The 20,409-nt window shown below is 32.5% G+C and overlaps 1 protein-coding gene and 1 long non-coding RNA gene across 6 annotated transcripts in view; one reads left to right on the top strand and one right to left on the bottom strand.

Annotated features, from left to right (window-relative positions):
- LOC145678864 (uncharacterized) overlaps positions 1–20,409 on the top strand; it is a 544,231-nt gene that overhangs the window by 70,209 nt on the left and 453,613 nt on the right. The window contains exon 1 of one of the 5 annotated variants that reach the window (XM_081749434.1): positions 4,259–4,352. The exons of 3 other annotated variants lie outside the window; for them this stretch is intronic. The gene's annotated coding sequence lies outside the window, so the exon portion shown is untranslated. Of the gene's footprint in view, positions 1–4,258; positions 4,353–4,771; positions 4,794–20,409 lie in introns of those variants that run through there. One more of the 5 variants, XM_081749438.1, reaches the window with a different exon arrangement.
- Positions 1–20,409, bottom strand: part of LOC145678867 (uncharacterized) — a 541,133-nt gene that overhangs the window by 478,357 nt on the left and 42,367 nt on the right. The window lies entirely within an intron of this gene.

Below are 20,409 nucleotides of genomic sequence, written 5' to 3'. Positions count from 1 at the left end.
TGGAATGAAGAAAGTGGGAGGAAACGGGAGAACCCCTAGGAAACCCACGCACACGGTGTTTGTCCACCAGAAAGTTCACTTGGCGGGGGCTGGAATCGAACCCGGGACCTCAAGCACCAGTGGTGAACGCTGTACCACTGAGCCACCGCGGCCCAAGTTTTAAGCTGTGTAGATGGTTACGTCACCTCTTTGGTTGAGGGACCTATTAGCTTTTCGGCGAGTATTAAAAGAGTACACTTTCTCTGTAGAGGGCAATATATGTATGAAATATGAAATCATCATTAGATGATGCATGTATAGTCAATCTGGGCAGAGGTCGAAGGCAATCGGAGAACATCTTCCTAGATCTAATTTTAATATCTGTGTTAAGGTGCTTTATTGGTAGAGTTCTCATCTCTGGGCCATAGGGTCTCTAGTTCGATTCTATCTCGTACAATGTGTAGTTTATGGTAGACAAGTCCAACGTCCGAGGGTTTGAGCATATCCCGTTTCCTCTCACTTCCTTCATTCCATCATTTCATTCAATCCCATCGTCATCGTCTCTCTTAGACTCGGTGTATAATAGTGGAAGGTTATGCAGATTACCAATAGCTTGTCATACAAATAAAAATTTCACGGTTAAAATGAGCGAGTGCATATGAAAGAGGAGTGACTACCTTAATAATTTCCAATGGCGAAGCATTTTTGCACACTGTAGGAAATCAGCATTTTATGTTTACAAGTGCATTTGCAAGTGCAACTACAAGTTCAAGTGCAACTTTACAAATGCAAAGTTACAAGTGTCAAACCATGACAAATGCCATACTACAGTTAAAATGAGTAAGTGCATTTGAAAGATGCCTGTGTAACATATTAATTTCCACTAACAGAATGTACTACTACGCAAAGTAGGGGATGTGCATTTTGTGTTCACAAATATAAGGTTACAAATGAGTCGCCTAGTACCAAAGCCGCATTTTTTTTTTTTTTTTTACACCGAAATTGAGTTGTATTTTGCTTGTTATATGTTTGATCTAAAGGAATTCCATGGAAACAGAATTTTGTTTAATGGCTTAATATTTCATACTAAAAAAAAAGTTCAAATATGGGACTTTGTACGCGTGTGTATGGAGCTTCTCTGCTCGTTTTGCGAGATTACTCGAAACTAAACGAAATGGATATGGCAGATTTTGGTACTAGGCGCCTCAAATGTCACATTATGATAAGTGCTCTAAGTCTAACCTATATACTACAAGTGCTCTGTTTCTATACGATATAGTATTTTCTCCACTATCCCCGTCTATGTACAGTCATGACCAAAATGATTGTCGCATGTCTATAAATATCTTGTAGGAATCTAATTTGATAAGAATTTCCCCAGGTATTTCTTATAGGCTAATGCTAGTATGCGTATAATCAGTAAAGCCATGCAAGTGGTAAATTTCACGTCAAGAGAGCAGTAAATAAGAAAAACATAACGAAGGAAACCTTTCTTGTCCATTCATCAACACTATTGTTTTACTAATCCTAATTTCCGTACTTATAATTCTTTTTCTATGAAATTTACCACAAATATGCATTTACCGATTATACACATAGTGACAGTATTAAAAGTATCTGCAAAGTTATCATCAAATTATATTCCCACAACAAGACAGTTATAGATATGCGACAAGCATTTTGGATATGACTGTAAATATATCCTCCGTCGCTGACGCGCCTGCTTCCTACGGACCCACCCACGTTCTACCTGCCAGACCTCACCTGCATGACTCGGTTAGGTAGCATTTATGGTTTTTAGTAGCCATCTAGCATAGGCAGTGTGTTTTGCATTGATTAATGTTATTGCACAAGTTTCTTTTTTTTTTTTATGACATCAGTATAGGTGCGCAACCAGAAATTTTTGTTGGGAGGGTTCCAAAGTTTGAGGGGCTTAATCATTCAAGAGACTATGTTTATGTAATACTAAACGAGAGTTATTCTACAGCCGAAGAAAATAAGTGTTTTTTTTTTTGTTTTTTTTTACGTATTGCCACTCTATATTCTCACGAGAAATGATAAAACTAGGTTGTTTTTTAAATCACAAATGAAATAGTATAGATGATGATGAGTAAAGCAACCCACATTATGCTTTATTTTTTGTTTAATTATGCTTTATTTTTTCCAAATTATGCTTTATTGTTAATTTCAATCATTGTTTTACATTAATCGAGTACAGTATAGCGTATAATATTTACTATTCATTAAATATTCCAAATATCTTGATCTATTTATTAATATTTTATACACCCGGCGGGAGCTCATGTGGTTCGGATTCCACGTTAATCAGTAGATTCGCGTCTCATATAGCCTCGCTGCTGAACGGGACGTTAAACTCAAAATCCACTTCACTAATATTTTATGCAACCAGTTTCTTTCATATTTAATTATGTTTCTTCTTAGTGCACTGTAAAGAGATGATTTACTCGAGTCAATTTGTGTGCGCCTTATAGGTGCATATATACAGATTGGAAAAGTAAAAGATGCCACCAAAAAGTACAGAAAGTGCTCAAGTTCAAGAGGTACACATAATATAGTTTGGCGTTCTTGTGTACTATTCATTGTTGGCGGAAAGTTTTCTTCTTCTTTTCCTTTTTTTTTCTTTTCTCCACATCAAAGGATTACACTGAAAAGTTTACAGAAATGAAAATAAGCTTTTCATTGTTGCATTGTTATGTTCTCAATGATTTTGCATTGCAAATATTGGTTTTAAAAATATTAATACAATATGTTAAACTTGTAGTCAAACAAAATTTTCCAAGAATTATGCTATATATTTTAAATTATACTTTATGCTTTATTTTCTAAAATTATGCTTTATTATGCTTTTAAAATTAGTTTCTTCTGAACCCTTACACAACCACAAGCATGTTCAAGGTACCAACCATATATGTAGATTGCTATTATGCTTTTTATGCTTTTGGGTTGCTCTAATGATGAGTAAGTTCAAATAGTTGGTCTACATCAGTGATTTCTCTGCTAAACAGATATAGTTTTGATAAGAAAGTGGACAAGTGTATGCCGAGTTCGAATCCGGTGGACTCCCACGTGGGTGCGAATGTGCACGGGCTTGGGTCGAGCCCGCGGGCCGGACTCTGGTCTACAACGCATATATAACTTCGAGCCCAGGCCAGGCTTGGGCCGTAAATTTTTAAAATAAAACCACATTTCTCGGACCTTTTCGGGTTTAACTATGTAAATGTACTGTACAATCTGTACAACGATATTTATTACACCGTTCTTTCCGGAGAACTTTTAAAGTACAACTGCAAACTTAAACCTCTAATTGTTGTAAATGTAAAAAAAAATGCATTAATTATTAAGCTTCTGTAATTCGGACTTATTTGATTATAACATGAGCCCGGGCCGGGCAGGTCCCGGGCTAAAAATTCCGGCCCGTGCAGACCTCTACATCACGATATTAATTTGTACACAATTACTTGGGCATGCGCCAAGGAAATAAAGAGTGCAGAAAAGCCTTAGGGAATCGTTTGAAGAAAAATGAAATAATATATAGTCCTATCTGACGCGCTATTCTCAATGTGCATGTCAACATTTGTGTAGTAAGATCCAGAGGAACACAGAAGGAAACATTTCTTTAAATTTGTAATTCTTTAAGAAAGCATACCAATACACAATTTTGAAAAGTTAAAAACTAAAGCTGCTAATTTTGAACACGTTAGAATGGAATGTTTATTGGAGAAAATTGAAACATCTTAAGCATATAAGTTAGCTTGTACAGCACCATCTAGCGTTCAAAATGTACCTCTAAAGCCCATATATCTTACTTTTTAAATCTTTCCTTGTGAACACAAGACATAAATTATACTCAAATGAAGTGAAAATTGAAACTAAGAGATAATCATAAAACTCTCATTCATAAATAGCCTTTTATAACACAATTATCTGAGCATTTGACCATCTTTTTGATTCGTATTCACTGCCATATAAAGGTTATGTTCGCCATAAAACCGCACGAGCTCTAAAGATATGGATACACGGAACATGAGGGCGACAATAAAAAAAAACAACAAACTCGTGTTTTATTGGTTACTTGGGCGCATTCATACAACACACACTCTCGTTTGCCTCCTACCACTCGGGGAACAATTCTCGCAAATTTTGAGCCGTCGAGCAAGTGTTTTACGGTTCTGCCGCTTCATTCGCCAGCGCGCGGTTCATGCTGCCATCTATTGTCGAGCATGATGAACTACGTGAAAGTGATTTCGCGTTTCTGCTACAAGGAAGAGGTAGAACTTAATCGATCATTGTGCCACAAGATAGCATTGTGTGAGGAATATATATTTATTGTTGCCTTAAATGCCGCTAAAAAGGTTCGTACACCGTTTCTAATATTTTACGTTTTATCCTTTTGATCAACACTAAAAATATGGACAATTTATGGTATGAAACATACGAGTTAAAAATTGTGCATGTGGGTTAAACTTGCGTCACGATTTGTCGAGAATCACGTGTTCTTGATATGTTTTTGTTTTTGCCAGTTCGGTAACGTGGCTGCATACTTTACATGCTGTAATAAGCAGCGAGTTTGAATGTGTATCTCGTTGATTGGACAAGACGTTTGATTATTGTCTTTATAGCAATTGTTGCGTAGTGCTGCCAGTGTGTTTATAGTGACTTGTTATTTTCGTCAATCAGTGTTTACAACCACTTTTTTAAAAAATCACGTTTCTGTTTTTCATCGTAGCAGGAAAAAAGTAATATTAAACTGCGATCCGACGTAAGCAAGGGAAAATACGTCATATTAGAAAGAGGTCAGTCTTATTTTTACACAAGTAGGAAAACTTTTACACTTATTCAAAGAAAAAAATCCATCATACTTTTTTATTTTAATAAAACATGGTTATTTTTCTTTGGTGGAAATGCGTAGATAAAACTAACATTAAAAAAAAAAACAATCTTCTAAAACAACATATTTTAAGAAGTTATTTTACAGATGGAAATACTGAGTAAAATTAGGAGGCTTTTCGCTATCAGACAAATAGGAAATATTCAAATATTCCTGTTAAAAATTACGTAGATAATAAGCAGGGGTGGCGATTAGGGGGCAAGAGGGACAGTTGCTCCTATTTTTTTGAAGTGACCCTTTAATGTTTAATTATAATTTCATTTGGAAATATAAACTTTCTGTATGTATTACTGATTAATAGAAAAAAGTGGTGCCATATAATATTTACTGTCTTTCATTTTCTAAGAGTAATAACATACACTTAATGGCATGTGTGGAATTAAAAATATAATTTGTTCATTAATCCCCAGTTTCAATATAATTTCTACAAAACAAGCCTCATTATTCATTACTATGATTAATATTATTTTTTTCTGTTTTTTGTTTTGCAAATTTGTTTTTAAATAATATGATCACACAATTTTCCAGACAGAATTTTAACGGTTCATGAGCAAGGAATCAAACCTCTTCTTACACTTTCGTTGTTTAAGAGTACAAAGGGCTAGTACCTACTTGCCTTGCTCTTGTCAATTTACTTAATAAAATATCAAATACGATATACAGTATTTTAACTGAAAAAGATGGTATCCTATTAGCAGTACAAATTTTTGTCAAACCAAGTATTAGAAACAATCAGAAAAGTTCACATTAATATACAAATATTCAGGTCATGTTTTTGCTTCCTCCCCACTTTTAACGTCCAATCGCCGCCACTGATAGTAAGTACAGGCAAAAACTGCTCGCCGAGGGACGTCATCCCTCAAAACGTGTAAGGCTAAAGATGGCCTTAAATGCCGAAAGTCCAGAAATCTAAATCTTAAATTCTAAAAATTGGTAGGTAAAAATATAGAGGAAATCCCATTTTCAAAATTATTTTTTTTAAAAAGAATAAAACTATATAGCGTATATATATTATTATTATTATTATTATTATTATTATTACTCAAATGATTGTCTATCCTTGTTTTAGAAGTAGGCCTAATTTATAAATTTCTTATAGGAGAAATGGTGTGAAACATCGTATCAAAGAATTCATTTTAGAATATTGTTTTGAATTTTTTTTTTTTTTAAGATTATAAGTAGAAATATATATGTGAGCATATAGTCCTATACATGTGTACGTAATTAGGCCGTTCCCAAAGTACTTGTATATGTGTAAACAGTGGTGTTATTCTAATTTTTTAATAACCGGTTCTGTATATATATATATATATATATATATATATATATATATATATATATATATATATATATATAGATAGATAGATAGATAGATAGATAGATAGATAGATAGAGAGAGAGAGAGAGAGAGAGAGAGAAAGAGATGGATAGGTAGATAGATAAATATAACTCTGTTAGGAAACAAACCATACAAGATAAACAAACCCTTTTTTTTCTATGGATACCACAAGTAACAAGTAGAAACCTACACAGCATCCTAATACAAGGTAATGTGACGAAATTGGGTAGCACTGTGAATATCTTGGAAACAATCTATCCAAGATAGACGGTTGTCGAAAAGTAATGGAAAGACCTTAATCCAGCAATGGATCGACAATTATTGATAATTATATGTATGCGTTTCAAATACAAATAAACCTGACCACTACATTCAAGTGATCTCAGTTCTCATTCTTAATGTCTGAGGGTTTGAGGTTAAGAAATTAATGTTTATACTTTGTTCTGAGAGATCATACGTTTAACCCTGTAGCTGTATAAAAAGCTAAGATAGTTAAACTAAAATTTATTGTTCCTGGCTATAACAAACGGTTCTGCGAATTCGAAATATTATAACAACCGGTTTGGCGAACTGGCTAAATAGAACTGTGTGTAAACCAAACTTTAAATATCATTAGTCTATAACAGAATTGATAATATATTTGGTTCAATAAACAATGATATTCTAAAACTGTTTACTTCTTATATTATCAACCAACCAAATTGACATTTGCTTCTCATGATAAAAATATTCTGATATATGCTTCAATTTAAATTCTACTCTTGTTATTTATTTTTTTTTTTTTTAACTCACACGGGTGGTCATCCGAATTTATGTCAATTCTGTGACAATGCGACATTATCAAAACAAAAACCATTTGTAATGTAACACGCATTTCCGCTCGTGTATTCGACGGGTGTCATTCATTTCATCTGGGAACACGCAGGTGGCAGGCTTCGTGGGACTTGTCATTGGGTATTGACTCACGTGATCTCTGACAATTTCTCGGTTCATAAATATCTCTTTTTTTCCTTATATGGCATTAAAAAAAACTAAAATAAAAATAGCTTAGAACTAGATTCTAATGCAAATGTGGTCATCGATTTATTTTTTAGTTACAAATATCTCATGTTGTTTATATGGAATATAAGAAAAAATAACCGTGGATAGTTTTGTGAGATTTGTCTAAATACAATAAAGCTCTGAAATTAGGATAGTTTTATCATCTATCTTTTGTATTTTTATATTACTTAGAGTGCTGTCTCATTACCTTTTATATTCTAATACTATTGCGCACTGCTCGGTCTCAGTACTTTTTGGGCTCATAACTATTAACCACTACCCTGTCTCATTACATTTTATATTTTAATACTACTGAACACTGCTCTGTTTCATTACCTTTTGCATTTTAATACTACTAAGCACTATCCCGTCCCGTTACCTTTTATATTCTAATACTATTAGTCACTGCTGGCTCATTACCCTTTGCATTCTAATACTACTAAGCACTACTGGTCTCATTGCCTTTTATATTCTAATACTATTAGTCACTGCTATTTCATTGCCTTTTGCATTCTAATACTACTAAGCATTGCTCTGTTTCATTAGACCTTCCTTTCGAGTTCTAATACTACGAAACACTGTTCTGTCTCATTACTTTTTGAGTTCTAATACAACTAAGCACTTCTCTGTCTCATTACCTTTTCAGTTCTAATATTAGTACTAAGCACTGTTATGTCTCATTACCTTTTGAGTTCTAATACTAGAACTAAGCACTGCTGTCTCATTACTTTTCGAGTTCTAATACTACTAAACACTGCTCTGTCTCCTTACCTCTCGAGTTCTAGTACTAAGCACTGCTATTTTCATTACCTTTTGAGTTCTAATACTAATACTAAGCACTGCTCTGTTTCATTACCTTTTGAGTTTTAATACTATTAAGCACTGCTCTGTTTCATTACTTTTCGAGTTCTAGTACTAGTACTAAGCACTGCTCTCTCTCATTACTTTTTCAGTTCTAATACTAATACTAAGCATTGTTCTGTCTCATTACTTTTTGAGTTCTAATACTAATACTTAGCACTGCTCTGTCTCATTACTTTTTGAGTTCTAATACAACTAAGCACTGCTCTGTCTCATTACTTTTTGAGTTCTAATACTACTACTAAGCATTGCTCTGTCTCATTTACCTTTTGCATTCTAATACTGCTAAGCACTACACTGTCTCATTACCTATATTCTATTCAAATAATTTATTTCATTTCAAATAATTTATTTGCTTGTGTTCTACCTTCCGAAGTAGCAAATATAGAATTCTTCAGCCGAAATCAAAATTTCGTTACCGAATAGACGGCATAACCCTCTGCGAAAAACTGAAAACAATTTTTTTCGCCTTGAACTTCAACAAATGGTTTCATCCTGTTCCTGTCCATCTAAGTCTTAATGATGCTGCAAAATCTAATATTTATACATCACTGACTATAGAGAAGGAATATACTTCCAAGACATTTTTTTGGAAGAAGATTGAAACTTTTTACTATTTTTTTAAAAATTAAAATCACCGCTACAACCAGTTGTGTGGAACGCTTTAATTAACTTATTAACATCATTACCCATAAATGCTTTAGAGTTAAGAAAACCATATTACAAAGGCACTTGCTAAAGAAGCACTTTAGACGACTGATTCTTCCTCCGTTAAAAAGAAAAAAAAAATGTCAAATGAAAATCTAAAATAGAGACTATAGTACTGTTAGAACAGTGCTGCATTTTTTTAAAGTATATTTTCGGTATCATTAAATTTAGCCTCTTCAAAGAAATAAAATACAAAATATGCAGCTGTTTTAACAATATAATTTAGGTATACATCACTTTCAAGACACTACAATAAATTTAGCACTTTCAATACGTACAGATATTGCTCATTGTTGAGCAACATGCCATCTAAATGTATGACTTTTACAATGTGTTTTGCAACAATGAAAATTAGCTTAGGACCCATGAATTTTAAACTAAACAAACACTTGCACGTAGGCTACCACACTGATTATCTAGGACTATGAACCTGTATTATATACATGCAAGGGCGGATCCAAGGGGGGGGCTACGGGGCTATAGCCCCCCCCTTGACGCTCGGGTTTACACTGGATAAAATGGGCTTCATTTCTGTTTTACACTGGATAAAACTGCAAATTATGGTTTAGCCCCTCCCTTAATCATATCCTGGATCCGCCACTGTATACATGTACAGGGTTTTATTTGTAAAAATAAAGGTGCCGGTACACTGGACCTCAGGATCATAATGGGTAAAAAATTTCATAGCTTTCAGGGTAATAATAATAATGTACAGTAGCATATCACTGCAGTCTTGTAACTACAATCTCTTACATATATATATATATATATATATATATATATATATATATATATATATATATATATATATATATATAAAGATGTTTTAAAAATGTCTGGTTCTTACATCTTAATGTTATAATACAATAAACGTAATGATAATATTTCTTAATGATTTATTTCTTGCTTTTTTTCTCTTTTTGTGAACGGTCAAAAGTGAGCTGCTATTGTTTGATTTCAAAAGGCATCAAGAGTTCCACAAATACTGAATTTCGATAACAACACACATAGAGTACATTATTGTTCACATAATGTTCTTCAGAGTACTAGTCATTCTAGCAAAATGTTCTACCAACCTCTACTAAAGTATTGATAAACTTTATGTAAAAAAAAAAAAAAAAAAAAAACTAGGGGATGTTTTCATTTAATCCTCTTCCTGTAATAATGAATAAAAAGAATTAATTGGATACATTAAAATGAGGATTTTTCTGCGGAGAAAGTACAGAGGTGGAGTCCCAAAAGAATCTTTTTTTTTTTTTTTATTGGCTTTCAGTTTAGGGGAGGAATTATTCTGTATCCGGTTCTGATTTAAAAGATACCAGTACGTCGTACCATCGCGTACCGCCAGAAACTCTCTCGTGTGTGTGTTAAATAAATAACCTCTAATATACAGTATTTATGCAGAAATGAATGTAAAAAATGTAAAAATCCCATTATTCCCCGAAGGGTCGTACTATAGACTCTATTTGTCTTGAACATAATCATGGGCAAACACGTGGCATAAATAAACAAGTGTTCAAGAAATATTGTTATTTCTCATTTGTACATTAAATATTTATTTCTACAAAAAAAGGCTGTCTTTAATAAATAACAATACGACATTATGTTCATGTTAATAAATACCGGTAACTGTCAGTAGCAAATATAATATTCCTTAAATGTATATTTCGATGAATGTCTAAATGTGGATCATGTATTTACTATCCCAGAAGCAAAGCTTTTCGAAAACTATATATGTACACTCGTGTTAAAAGGGTCCTGGTGTTTCATAGAACGTGGCCTCACAAACTGTACGTAGGAAATTTTAGCATGAAATTACGATTTCCATTGGCCAAAGACAATTGTAATTTATTTATGGATAAGAATACATGGGTTTACAAGAGTTTCAAGGGATTCTAATCCGTGGATAAAAAATATAGGGCTTTTCGAGAGTAGGCAGATTTCTTTGAATAAGACTTGATCTCACAAAGTTTATAGCATTTGTTACATTAACTTAATTTCTGTATTTTTATTATAAAATATTTTTATAGTACAAACATGATTTTCACTTTAGTTCATATTATTTTATAAAGTACAAATTAATACTATAATTAGTTAGCTACTACTTCAAAACATACATTTCTTTACCTGTCTGAGTCAGGGGGTAAAAGTGAGGAGGAACGCAGGATGACGCCGTACCCTCACTTTCAGCAATTATATGGCGTTCCCCCACTTTCTAAATAATTACAATGGGCAAAGATGGGCACGGGGAATAGCGTGACGCGATGCATCCCCTTACCTTTTTAAATCCACTTTTACCCTTGATCTGAGTTATCATATAATAAAAACAAATACCGATAACTAAACTTACTATTAACTAACTAACTAAGTAACTATTAGGACAGAATATTTAATTGTATATGACAATGAAAACGATATAATATTAGCAATATGTATCTCCGAAAATGTTCAAAATTATACTACTACCTAAAATTATTTGTACTACTATGTATATAATATTGTATGTGATATTACAGTGAAAATCTGGCAGATCGTAACGCCAGTTTTCCACCGTAAAGATTTCATAGCATCACCAAAAGTTTCGAAGTTATTGCTCTAGAACAGAGTTTCTCAACCTTGTGGTCGTGACGGGAGAGAGTTTCATTGGGGATCGCGAAGATAAGCGGAAGAGATTTTTTGTCTTTGTTTTAATGCTGACCATGGAAGAAAAAAAAATGCTTTTAATAGTTTTTTTTTTTATGATATTGAATTAATACACAACAGTGTACGAAATTCAAAACAATATGAGGTAACTCAAACCGATGGCCTGTCAAACATTAAAATACTCAATAAGTTTTTTTAACAACCGTTCATGTTTTTTAACCAAAATTAGAAATCACGTAATTTATCATCATATGACCCAAAATTAAGGGAGTTATGAAAGTATAAAAATTTTCAAACAGTCTGCATTTTGAAACAATATGACGGATCGGATTCGATATTTGTAATATAAATGAACTGACCAAATTTGGTTGTAATCCATTCGCTTTTAGAGAAATTACTGTATCCACTATATACAACAAATGGATTCTACTATTATAGATTGATATCGTGAGATCTCCGCAATAGAAATAATATTAAGAATCTCACACAAGCTTATTACAAACCAGAAATTATAAGGAAGTCTCTGGTAAGAAGATGTGATAAAATGAGGTCGTAATAAGAGTTAGATTGAAAACCACTACTCTATAAAAACTGTATACTCTTTTCTGGCTTACTTTAAAAATTGCTAATTACATGTACCTCAACTAATTTACAAGCTTGTCAAATCATTATAGGATTCGTATAGCTTAAATGTTTTAGTTGGAAACACGTATCAATTACTGTAAACCAAATTATCGCATAAATACAAATTGCTGCTAAGCATTTGAAATTTGTTTTTGGTGTTGGTTCATTCACGTTTAGCTTATATGTAAGCACGTTTTTCCCACGTTTCGGAAATGTTAATTGTTTTCGTCGTTAGAGCTGCAAAACTTTTTTTTTTTCAATCAACACATTGCTAAAATCAACAAAGTTTTAAACAATTAGAGACACAACAATTACATAAAATACGTTATGACTTAGATTCCATTATTGTAGAGTTCCATCATGTAATTAAAAAAAAAAAAAACTAAGAGCCATAATGTGCTTTATGTAATTGTTGTATCTCCTCTTTGTTCGTGTCAAATGTGTGTTCTTTGACAATCTTCATTATTTTTAACAGCTCTAGTTACAAAAAGGATTAAAGCTTATTAAACGTCAGTATAAATGTAAATAAAACGTAAATGAAATAGCAAAAAGAACATTTCAGTTTATTTATATTTATGTCTGCAAAACGTTTCAAAATGTACATAACAATTGTGGAAGCTATTTCGTAGAAAAACAATAAACGTTTACGGTGAAATGCTGTCAACATCATTGTCAGAGACTTCACCATGAAATTCACCTAATTTTTTTAGTTGTAATTTTCTCAAGAGCATTCTTTATTTCATCTATTTTCTTTTGATCAAAATATCCAAAACATTTCAATCAAAAATTTTCTTGTACGCCTTATATCTTGAGAATTACATATAGTGTAGCCAAAACCAAACTATCACTTAACTCAGTATAATGTGCTTATTCCGCAGAAAATACGAAAACTTGATTTAGGGGCCGTTCAACATTTTTGTGACCCCCTGATCCAAAAGCTAATTATTGGCCTAGATTGCAATCTTTTGATCCATTTTTTTTTTTTATCATTCTTAAAATTCTTGGACAAGATCGCAATCTTTTAATCCATGTTTTGATCTTTCCTAAAATTCTTGTTGTCAGATCGAATATTCAGTTTTTCAAAGTTTAAGTATTAGTTTGCATTTGTCATAAGACATTAGTTAACGAAAAGACTACGCGACTTAAGATGTCAGAGTCTCATGCCGTAGACTGAGAACTAATGAGAAGCCACAGTGACTCAGTGGCAGTAAAGTGATTACTTCTGGCGTGAGAGGTTCCTAATTCGAATCCCAGTCCATACAAGTTTGTGGTGGACTAACTAACTCTATGGCATATGGAACCCAGAGGTTCAATGCTGCGATCACAAATTGTAATTTGCTTTCAAATAACATCTTTAACACCAGAGTATTTTCATATTTAACACCAAATCTTTTCCCCTCCCCTTTCTTGGCAAAATGAAATTACGCTAATAACTCCATGACGAAGAAAAGTTTTTTTTTTTTTTCATAATATTTGTCTTTCTCGTTTAAGTTTAGTAGAATATTGTACTTGACGGAATCAGACTTGCAGCCACAGATATGAAAAGGTTATAGGAGAAATTGTGATGTCATCATCGGTAGGATTTTCATGTCACTGAACAATGAAGAAAATTAAAGCCCGATATTGTGAAAGAAAAACTAATGATTTTCATGAAATTTAGTAATAAAACGTCATTAAATACAACAAATCTATTTAGCTTGGTCTCAACTTTAGGAAAAAAAAAAACTATTTTAGCGGCATTTTAGGAGCTTCATTTTGGGTGCACCTGAATTATACTTCAAGAACATCAAAGGATCTTCACGAAATTTTTTAAAAATGTGTTTCCTCGTACAAGAAAGCGGTTTTGGGTGTGACTTAGTTACTGGAAATTTGATCAGCTGCGTCTTCGGATGCTTTTCTGAAGAGAGGAGGAGGTCTAAAATTATATTTATAAGTATAGAATCAAAATGTCAGCCAAGTTCCACTCTTCCCTTACTTCACTATTTCAAAGGCACAGACTTGAATTTCTTAAACACCTCAGCCAAATATCTATGCTTACGTAGCTTTATGTCAATGTATAATCTAACATCCTTTAATTATAGTAAAAAAAATAATCTTGGAAAATGTTTAGACTTAGTACTTACAAATAGACAACATAACAGTCAATAGGCAAGGACGTACGCAGGGGGGGGGGTCCGGACCTCCCCCCGAAATTTTGACAATTGTGTAAATTTAGCCTAATTTTAGGGGCAATTTTAGGAATTTTAATTTTAAAATACCCTTATATTGAGTTTGGAGTTCCCGAAATAAATTTCTGCGTACGCTGTTGTCAATAGGGATACTTTTCCATTAGTAAAGAAGGAGGTATACAGTCCATCTCATAACAGTAAAACAAAGCAGATTATTAGATTCAAACAAAAGGTGTAGTATCAGCACGCATAATTCTAGAAAAGCAAACTTAATTTTGAATTTCAAAAGATTGGCAGGATATTCCACAGCTGTTGTTCTGAAGTCGATACACCACTTTAGAAATTATATAACAATAATTGTATTTTTGACATGTATATATATATACCTTTCAGGAATGAGATAAATCGAAAGTATTCATTTTTTTCTTTAACAAGGATATGATTAGATAAATAAAAACAAGTTCATCACAGAGCAATTAAACATCATGAAGGGAATATAGCTCATCGCTCTCAAGAATTTAAAAAAAAAATACGAAAGGAAATAAAAAAAAAATTAGAATAGCAAATACTAACTTCATACCAAATACAGAGAATATATTACAAACTGACCCCTCTCAACTGTGGACCTTGTTGTAAAGATAATATAAAACATCTTAATTGTAAGGCGCTGGTACATAATAACCAAGAATTAATCAGTAATGAAGGGATTGCAAAGTTATTTGCTACTTACTTTCAATAAGTCTGCAAAACGGTGATAGTGTGAATAATAATAATAATAATAATAATAATAATAATAATAATAATAATAATAATAATAATAATAATAATAATAATAATAATAATAATAATAATAATAATAATATTTTGAGATATCTGTGAATGTAATAGACAAATGTGTCAAAGCTCAATTGCTTATCAAAAGTTAGTGATTTTTCCTTTTTCTTTTCATTTTTTCTTTGTATCTTTTCTTTTTTCCTTTTCTCTTTTTGTAAAGGTTTAAATTTACTGTTATTTGATGGGAGCGAATATTGACTGTATAGAGGCATTAAGTTTTACTACAACAAGTTAAAATACTTCTGTTTCAGGGGCGGTTCTTCGACGGAAGCAATTTCTGCAGTTACTGACCTAACACTTTTATTTGCCCTATTATTAGTCCTATTTTGTTTATATTTTAAATTCAATTTGCATTCCTGAATTTGTTCGCTTTTTCTTTTGCTTTGTCTCCTGTTGCCACCCTAACATTATTTACCTAAACCAGCCATCATTGCCAATAATAATAATAATAATAATAATAATAATAATAATAATAATAATAATAATAATAATAATAATAATAATAATAATAACTACTGAATATATAAAAAGTGCAAAAAAATAATTTAATCTTGTTAAATCGTTTTCAATTAATAATATTTGCATGACACTAATATCCTATACAAAACCAACTAACCATTGGTGTGACAGCCCTTTGTGGACCTCAGCCACTCAAACGCCATCTGTTAGCGACCTGCTGAACCTACATCCAGCCTAGTGACGTATACGATTAGCTCGCTGCTCGCCCTATCGCTAACCGGCATGTTGGGAGCTTTCTAGACGTAGTGGCCGACATCTTTCATTTACGTCACTCCCCAGTATGCCTCACGACGCTGGGTGGACGTCTAAAATTGGGAATCACCGGTCGGGAATCGAACCCGGGACCACGCGGACGTAAGTCAAACGCTTCAACCACTAAACTACCGATTTACACAACAGATCAAAATATATGATGCTGCTTCCATAAATTCAAACACAGTAGAACTGGTGAGTTATTATTAGCCTAGCGTAAAATACAAAACACGGGCTAATGTGCCTATAGAATCTTTAATACAATTAGCCGACGGCAATATAACAGGGACAGATCCGACAGAGGCGCAAAGTAGTAATGAGAACAGTGTTTGTGCATAATGTGCACAACAAAACAAGGTAGAAATGAGTGTATCATTAAATTAATGAAAGGAATATCCGAAAATAATAGTATAGTAAACTAGTGAAATCTTTGTAACAGCCTAAAGCTACCCATTTTGAAAACAAGTTTCTTGGATAAGAAGAAGAAACCAAATCTCTTTGGGAGGATAAATATGTACAAGGGCGCGTGATAAAACCATTTTACGTGACTTTATAATAGTCTTTTTATTTATTTTTTTAAGGGAAAAAAATACGGTAAAGCATAAATTTGGCAAATTACCTAGCAATTACTAAATATAATGAGAACAGCAGGAATTGTAAAGCTCACGACCTACCCTAACAATTTCTACATTGAGGCAGCCAGAAATTGCCTCTGTGCGTACTATATCTTGTTAGAAAGAGAGACTGGCGTTCTAGAAATGTTTAAGCTGAAAACAAAAAAAAAAAAAAAAAAAACGCGCCAGGAGCAGTATGCTGTTAAGAAGGGGGTTAAAAGGGAAAGAGGAAAGGAGTTATAAACTTTCCAGATTATATTATGATGGCTTGGCTTGATGATGTTACGAGGAAGATGGATACAGAGAAGCCCCGTGTGTTGCGTTTAATCCTTTTTCTCGTACTAAAATGGGGCAACTCAACAAGAGAGGCGAACGAGGAAAGCGGTAGTGGTGTTACAACTCGAAAAAGGGTTGAACGAGCCACATACAGCGCGCCCAGAAGAGCGAGGGGGCTCAAAGGAGCGTTAGATGGTTGTAAGATGCTTGCTGATGTTAACGCCTTTTTAAGAGACCATTTTGTTGGTCGTAAACGAGTACTAAACTTGAGCCATTATTCTCTCTCTCTCTCTCTCTCTCTCTCTCTCTCTCTCTCTCTCTCTATATATATATATATATATATATATATATATATATATATATATATATATATGTAGTTTTAAAAGTGTTTGTTTGATGGTTACATTTGACCATACCGATTCATTGGGTGGTCTATGGCTTTAGCAACAAGATCGTTTATCATGGTGCTGCTACTGTATCAGTTAACTGCTGCTTTTATGAGGCATAAAAGTGCCAATTTATGGTCTATGCTATCTATATGTGTTTGTGTGTATGTTATATATATGTATTTAGAGTTATATCTATATTGTTTATTCCCTTTTTCATCAAACTTGACTGTAGCAAAAATAAAAAAGTAATAAAATAGAAGGAACAAGTTTGTAATTATGTAATACAAGACGTCCTGTTCTGTTGTTTGATTTGTTTCTGTTTTACAAAGATTTAGTATTATCTGAGTTACTTTGTAAGTGTTAATCGCCCGCTCTGATTTTTTTTTTTATTTTTTCAAAATATGAATTAAACTTCATTTTATTACGAGTAGATATGGTTAAATGGCCAAATATCCTTGCTTCGTAATCAGTGTTCCGAGTTCGAATTCCACGGTCGATCATTCTGACTGTTTTTCTTTACATTCCCCTTTTATTACTTTATTTGTTTCTTTATGCTACGCTTTTATTAGTTTCTTTGTTTTTTATACGACGGTTTTATTAATTTATTTGTTTCTTTATACTACGCTTTTATTAGTTTACTTGTTTCTTTATGATAAGCTTTTATTAGTTTACTTGTTTCTTTATACTACGTTTTTATTAGTTTATTTGTTTCTTTATACTACGCTTTTATTAGTTTACTTGTTTCTTTATGCTAAGCTTTTATTAGTTTACTTGTTTCTTTTATTACGCCTTCATTAACTTATTTGTTTCTTTATGCTACGTTTTTATTAGTTTACTTGTTTCTTTATGCTAAGATTTTATTAGTTTACTTGTTTCTTTATATTACGCTTTCATTAACTTATTTGTTTCTTTATACGATGCTTTTATTAATTTATTTGTTTGTTTACACTACTTTTATTAGTTTATTTGCTTCTTTATACGACGCTTTTATTAATTTATTTGTTTGTTTACACTACTTTTATTAGTTTATTTGTTTCTTTATACGACGCTTTTACTATACCCTAGTTGTTCCTTTATACTATGCTTTCATTAGTGTACTTGTTAGAGTCAAATCTTGCAACTTTACATTTCATTCATTTCAACACTGAGCTCTGAAATATGACAATGACGATGACAATACAATATTTTCATACACTTTTTGCTGTAACTTGTCGTTTAACTGTAAAATTAATTATTTAGAATATCTTAGCGAGCGTCTGCTCTAATAAAACCCACACTATGGATTGAATGTCTTTAGAAAATAAAATACTATGTACGCTCATACATTGAAATCACGTTGTAATTGATTGCAGAATATAAATCAGAACTATAAAATAATAATAATAACTCTTATAAGATATTAAAAAGAATGTTTTTTTAATGGACTAAAAGGAGCAGATAATAAATTAGATTAACTAGAAAGGAGAAAATATAATTTTATTGGGCGCGAACCTCAACTTTAACATAGAAGAACGTCTAATGTTTTTATTCGTAGTTTCTTCATTTTACACCCGCAAAGATATTTATTTTTATTTTTAGTGCATTCTATTTTCTCCTTTATAATGCATTTATTATTTTATCCATCTTAGTGTATTTTGTTATATTCTCCTTTAACTACATTTTATCATTTCCTTCCTTTATGGTTCACTTTTTATATTTTCTTGTTTTCAGTGCATTTAATTATTTTCCCTTCTTAGTTCGTTTTATTATTTTTCTCCTTTGTAGTGCATTTTATTATTTTCTCCCTTCAAGTGCACTTTATTTTCTTAGTTTTAGTTCATTTTATTATTTTCTCCTTTTAGTACATTTATTTTCTCTCTTTTAGCGTGTTTTATTATTTTCTCATTTTAAGTGCATTTTGTTGTTTTCTCCTTTTATTGCATTTTATTATGTCATTTTTAAGTGCATCTTATTATTTTCTTACATACATTTTATTATTTTAAGCTCACTCTATTTTTTTATCCTTTGTGGTGTATTTTTACAAAAGCATTATTTAATGCGGTTACTTTATCAAGTTTAATCCCTCAACTTACTAGGTAAATGACAGGAGATTGGCTAATTTCGAGGTTGACGTTCCTCTATATTTTAGACCAAAAGATCTAAACCACATGAGATCGCACCTAATCAGACCTAAATTTACCGTGACTATTGCTTGAAACTCGACAAGTTGTTGGTTTCTTCACATATGTTTTCATTTGTTCAATTATTCCTTTATTCAAATAATTATTTGTTTAATCAAGCAATTACTCACAATTATTCGTTTATTCAAATAATTATTTGCATTATTATTTATTTGGTGGAAACTCTAGTCTAGTGATTACAGCGTTGGACTCACATCCATGTGATCTTGGGTTGGATTCCCGGCCGGTGCTTCCAAATTTTCGGCGTCCACCCAAGGGAGTCATTTAGGGAGGGCAGGAGGGGCAATTGCACCCCTCCAGAGTTTGAGGAATACATATACTTTAATCGATCGTCTACTAATATGCTAGTATGAAACGTGAAAGTCTTATGACAGTGGTGCTCCCCCCCCCCTCTCAAAGCGAAGTCTGAAATGACGCTCCTGCGTCCACCCCGCACCGTTGTGAGGCAAAACTAGAAAGCTCCCGATACATCGGTTAATGACAGGGTGACGCAGCGCGCTGACCACATGCTAGGCTTTACGTCAGGTAGCTGACACATGGCGTTGGAGTGGTTTTGGCTCTTAAATGGATTGTTACGTCAAATGGTTTAGTTTTATTATTGTTTATTTATTCAAATAATTATTCATTTGTACAATTATTAATTCATTCGAATAATTATTTTTACTACTATTCATTTAATCAAGCAATTATTAGTACAATTATTATTTTATTCCAATAGTTTTTTTTCCCTACTATCCTCATTTATTAAAATCATTCTTCGTAAAACATTTCGCTTCTTGAAATAATTACAATAACTATTTTTCATTGTTCAAGCTTTGTTTTTTGTAGACTTAAATTTAATTTAAATTACTTGCTGAGCAAAACAATATTTTTAGTGTAAAAAAAACATATTAACATGTAACAGCTTACTATCCACTTGGCTTCATCAGACACTAATCTGTCTGTCACTGTGTCTGTCTGTCAGAAAATAAGCTGTCTGTCACATGTGACTTTAATCTGTCTGTCACTGACTGTCTGACACTGTATCTGTTTGTCAGACAATAATCTGTCTGTCACATCAGACATTGATCTGT

This window comes from Thermobia domestica, chromosome 2 (assembly GCF_964235325.1).
Source record: "Thermobia domestica chromosome 2, izTheDome1.hap1.1, whole genome shotgun sequence".
In the NCBI taxonomy this organism is placed as follows: domain Eukaryota; kingdom Metazoa; phylum Arthropoda; class Insecta; order Zygentoma; family Lepismatidae; genus Thermobia; species Thermobia domestica.
This window is presented reverse-complemented; position numbering and strand designations above follow the sequence as displayed.